Genomic DNA, 5,849 nt, shown 5'->3' on the forward strand with positions numbered 1-5,849 from the left:
ATGTGGCTACGCCTGGCCATGACAGGTCCCCTATCACACTGTCACCAGGTCTTGTGCCTGCTCCAGTCACCACCACTTGCCAAGGCTGGAGGAATGCTTTCAGGAACATATCTGCTTTGTGAACCTGCAAGTTCTATACCATGTGGGCAGCTGCTGCTGCCCACGTCCTGGGCCTCAGCACAAGTCATTGTCATATTTTACGTAAGATCATATCAGGGAAGCCTTCATCACCAACTCCCACCCTGCCCTCCACAACCTGACCTTGCTTGGACATCTGCTGCCACAGGCCTGTTGGGCCTGACAGCTGCACATGGGTGGGGTGGGAGGAAGGGAGTGACTTCTAACGAGCCCAGCTGGCTGGACACTCCATTTCAACTACCAAGCCTGCATCACCATGGGTTTGGCAAGCTGCTTTTTAGTAAATTATTTATTTTTGGAAATGAACCAGTTCAGTTGACCGATCCTCTGAGAAACCCAGCCAGGTGGGCTCAGCCAGCAACGCCTTCTTGCCTTAGACTCAGGGGCTTGGTGGTGAGGGGTGGCCCTGATGAGTATTCAGGGAAGGTCAGGGGCAAGCCCTGGGGGACCCCTCTCAACCAACCTTCCCTCACACTTGAGGGTAAACCCTCCCCAACTGTCTGAAGGCCTCCACCCACAGGCCGTGCTTTTGCTGTTATGTTGTCTCTGAGTCCCTGTAGGTCCCTCTCCCACTCCACACCAAGATGTGGCCTGGAGAGTACACCATGGGTCACTTGGGGGTAGACACAAACATCCACGTCTGTCAGAACATGCCCCATCCTCTTTCCTCACACTAATATTAAGCCCCTGTTTCCCCCCATCAGCATGGCTGCTACAGTCCCTATGGCCATGATGACATTTTGCTCCCTCTCCATCCTTGGAAGGGACCAGGCAGCGACTTCTCCCTCCAAGTATAGGAATAATAGAAAGATAAACATAGAGGAAATGCATATTTCAAACAGTAAGTACAGTATTTAAATGTAGCACCATGTGACATTTGAAAAGGTTACAAAAGCACTTTTATAGAATTATAATCAATATATATCAGTTGGATACAATAACAAAATGGAGACCAGTAATTTTATTATTCTATTGTTGGTTCTGAAACAGACGTGAGGTATAGATTCATTTATTTGACGGGTGAAATGTCTCTGAAAAAGTGGAGATTGAAGTGACATCATGAGCTACATTTAAGCATCAATGCATGCATAACTGAACAGCAAGGAAGATTGTTTTCCACTACATTGATGTCTTACAAAAATAAATAAAAGTGTTTGTAAATCATCAGATTAAAATTAGAACATCTTATCAACCCCATTACACCACACTCTTTGTCAACCTCCCATATTCACCATATCTGTATATAGGAAAATGATTATTACCTAAATGTATGCACACTCTAAGATAATATTTTTTATTTTCAATGTCTATTTTGATCTGATTTATTTCAGTTTGTTTCCCCTCCTCCTCCCCTCCCCCTTCCTCCTCTCCTCTCCTCTCCTCTCCTCTCCTCTCCTCTCCTCTTCTCTTCTCTCTCTCTCTCTCTCTCCCCTCTCCCCTCCCCCCTCTTCCCTCTCCCCTCTCCCCTCTCCCCTTCTCTACCATTCTGCCTTTCCAAGAAATCATGGGATTGAGCTTCATTCAGATGTGGTGGAATATGCCAGGGGAAAATGGGAGAGCTTCATCAAACATAGTGATAGCTTTGATAAATATGAGTTGTGTGATCCTGCATTTGTGGTTGGTAATTGCCTCCAGAGAGCATCTGACAGTTATCAGTATGATCAAATTATTGTGTTGCTGGAGTCCAGAAAGACAATGAAAGCTATGTGAAAATTTTCCTGAACATGGGAGGCCTACTAGTCATTCCTGTAGAAGATCAGTTAACACAGATTATGCAAACTGAACAAAACACTTGGAAAAGTAAAAATATCCTTGCTGTTTTATTTGCTCTACTTGTGCAGGCAAGAAAGAATGACTACAGCAAACCTGATTCTGTGGGACTCCTCCCCACCCTGTGCTCTGAGGAACCTGCAGGACTTGTCCTGTATTTACATTCACTGCACTTAGAAATTTCATAAATAATGAGACGCAGGCCAAAGGGATTCCCCAAAAGGCTCCACCCAAAATGAAAAGAGAATGAAACAGAATTAACACGTAGGTCTTTGTGAGTAATCAGCTTATTCCTTAGCCTCTAAACAGTGAGGATCACAAATAAGAGGAGGGGAAAGACCACAGCAAAGCCATGAAGCCAGAAGGGTCTCAGAATTTACTGAGAAAATCATGAAGCTGCCCCTCCCTGAGTCTTTAAAAGTTTACTTGACATATTTTAGAGACAAATAACAGATTAAGAAGAAAGAATGCCAACTTATAATTCCTGTAGTCTTGAATACATAGCATTTTTTAGTTGAAAGAATTATTCCTTTAATCAGAATGGTAGGGGAAAAGTATAACCTGTTTCTGTCAGTAACGGAAATGATGTATTCAGTCATTTAAAAGGATCCTTTTTATAAAATCTATTTTTCTTTAATCTTGGGAAAATGCTGTTTTGTCTCAGAGTGATTTGAAAGTGGAATGCAACCACAGTCAAGACATTGTGTCCTATAAATTGTTTTCTGACTCCTTACAGATTTGTAGTGGTAAATGTTAGACATAATTTTAGATAAGATTAAGACCATTGTTAAGCATATAAATTTGATTTGAATTGCAGTTATTTTATTTCCTCTATGAAAGTCCCTCATAAAGAAATAAAATGCTTTGTAGACCTATTTACCTTTTTTAAAAGATGTATTTATTTATTTATTTGAAAGTCAGAGTTACACAGAGAGAGGAGAGGCAGAGAGGGAGAGAGAGAGAGGTTCACTCCCCAATTGGTCACATTGGCCAGAGCTGCACCGATCCAAAGCCAGGAGCCAGAAGCTTCTTCTGAGTTTCCCACATGGCTGCAGGGGCCCAAGGCCTTGAGCCATCTTCTATTGCTTTCCCAGGCCATAGTAGAGAGCTGGTCAGAAGTGGAGCAGCCATGTTTTGAACTGGTGCCTATGTGGGATGCCGGCACTTCAGCCCATGGCATTAACCCACTGCACTACATCACTGGCCCCAAACTATTTACCTTCCTGTGTTGCAATCACTATTTCTGAGTTGCTGGAGACATATTCCAGGCAATATATGAGTGCAATAATAATGCAAAATAATAAGTAATTTAGCTTTTAAATAAAACACAAATTTCATGAAATTTTACAGTCCTGCAACTTTTGCTTTTGAATCAGTTGACCAAAGACCTGGGCAGGAGTGGGAGGGGATATCTGCTTCTCTCAGAGAGACTTTTAATAGCACAGCAAGTGAATATTAGAAAGTATACATTTACTACAACTCTTAGTTTGTATGAACCCTTTACATTTTTAGTATTTAAAGTTAATGAGATCATCTTGACTCTCTCAAGATTTCAAGGTCTATTAAGGATTGTTTTTCTATGGTTCACTGTATAAAGTATTTGGTTTAAGAGCTCCAGTGTTGTGTGTGACTCTTAGCATAGACAGTGAGTGAGCGAGTGAAATAAACACGTGTGACTGCCACTTTCCTGGAAAGCTCTGAGTTTCAGGGCTACAGCAGGTGTGGGCAGCAGATGCACTTCAGTAAAAGGGACTTCCAGTTTATCTGAATATTTATCTTTGACAAAAGGGGAGTGCTGAGCTTACAGCTTTTGCTTTGTATCTTTCTAGTATAAGAAATAATCACAGAACTTGTATGTAGACAACTTCTGTTTTGAAAAGCCAGTTCAGAATCACAGTATAAACTTTGGGACCTACAACATGCTCATCTAACCACTCACTTTTTAATGTGTTTTTTAGCAAAATTATAATGGTTTTACTTTTTTGCTTAATATCATGTACTTAATGTACTCATTATGTGAATTTTGTTATAGCTTATCAGTGATAAAACTGGCAGGAAATGTCATTATGACTTTGTTTCCCTAGGAAGGCATGTAAACAGTCATCCCTTGATAAAAAAGTATACACTGTAACCTGCCACTTAATGTTAATATGGATTACATATTTTCAAAGGGAAAATTATTATAATCATTATTCAGATATGCTTAAGGAAATCCAAGCATTGTATAGTAAACGGATTTTTATTTCTCTACTAAGTTACAAGTATTGATTCAAAAATCTCAGCTCTAACAATTCTACACATCTGAAAACAAGCAGTTTAAATAATGCAAGTATGACATTGCTCCAGATAATTGAGGATGCTTTAGCGACATGAAGGACAGTTTCAGGGAAAGTACTGCTTCCAGTGGCTGGGAGTAGGCTGGAGGGTACCACTACATTTTACTGATTTGATTGTTAAGCTGCTACTAAGAAATGCTTCATCAGGTTTCTGTCTAGAAAACAGCTTCATATCATTGTCATCTGTTGGAAATGGTCATTTGATTTGGAATCAAGTGCTTGTTTTAAAACTGATGAAATCTTTACTTAGTATATACTGAATCGATCTTCTGTATATAAAGATAATTGAAAATGAAAAAAAATTGGTGTTAAATTGGAAATTGCATAGAAAATCAATTTTTAAAAAATATCATGTAGGATCTCTGTCTTTAATGTGCTGTACACTGTTATTTAATGCTATAACTAGTACTCCAACAGTATTTTTCACTTTGTGTTGCTATGTGGGGGCAAACTGTTGAAATATTTACTTAATATATACTAAATTGATCTTCTGTATATAAAGAGAATTGAAAATGAATCTTGATGTGAATGGAAGGGGAGAGGGAGTGGGAAAGGGGAGGGTTGAGGCTGGGAGGGAAGTTATGGGAGGAAGCCATTGTAATGCATAAGCTGTACTTTGGAAATTTATATTCATTAAGTAAAAGTTAAAAATAAATAAATACAATAAAATAAAAGTGTAGCTGTGAACATGTTTTTATCTGGAAATCCTGGGAAGAGTGGAAAGAAGGGACCCTCAAAAAAGAAGGTACCTTTCTTTGAAAGGAGGAGAGAACTTCCACTTTGGTTATGGCCCTGTCTAAATAATGTCAGCCTTGGCAGCCCATGACAAGAGCCTCAGGTGATCACTGACATCATAAATAAGAATGTCAGTTGTTAAACCAAACAGGAGTCACTGTGCATTTGCTCCCCATGTAGGACCTCTGTCTTTAATGAGTTGTACTATGAAAATTAACAGTAAAACTTGTCTTCAGATGGTGCTTTATATGTTGTGTGTGGGTGGCTGGGTGGGTGCAAGCTGTTGAAATATTTACTTAGTATAGAGTTGATCTTCTGCATAAAATAATTAAAAATGTGTCTTACTGAAGAATGGGATGGGAGAGGGAGTAGAAGGTGGGATGAGAGTGGAGGTGGAAGGGCCAATTTGAGGGAAAGAACTGCTATATTCCAAAAGCTGTACCTATGAAATTAAATTTATTAAATAAAAGCTTTATTAAAAAAAAGTCCAGTTTGAAAGGGAACTTTTGGAATGACAGAGGGAGGGCCTCTGTAAATAAACTTTTCCTAAAATAAAAAGAAATCCTGGGGAGACTTAGCCATCTTTTCTCACCCTCCTCTCCCTAATTTTATTGGAGCTGGTGTCCAGATATGTAAAAGCACATGTTCTTAAATAATGGCTTTACTATTTAGGAGAGCGTTTTTGCTAGGCATAGATTTGAAGAATAACTTTTTTATAATGTCTTTCATTCTCTCATCCTTGTTAGAGTGTACAGATTTTTCATGATCATTGAATACTTTTTGTCATGGAAATGTATCTTTCATGTTTTTAAGTGCATTCATTTTACAGTTGTGATGTTATCATTGACTTTAAGATAGTGGTAGAAATTA

General features: G+C 39.2%; 1 pseudogene; it reads left to right on the forward strand.

Moving 5' to 3' along the window:
- Positions 1 to 4,762, forward strand: LOC133746937 (protein-L-isoaspartate O-methyltransferase domain-containing protein 1-like; annotated as a pseudogene).
- Positions 4,763 to 5,849: the final 1,087 nt, after the last annotated feature.

Source organism: Lepus europaeus, chromosome 18 (genome assembly GCF_033115175.1).
Source record: "Lepus europaeus isolate LE1 chromosome 18, mLepTim1.pri, whole genome shotgun sequence".
Taxonomy (NCBI): Eukaryota; Metazoa; Chordata; class Mammalia; order Lagomorpha; family Leporidae; genus Lepus; species Lepus europaeus.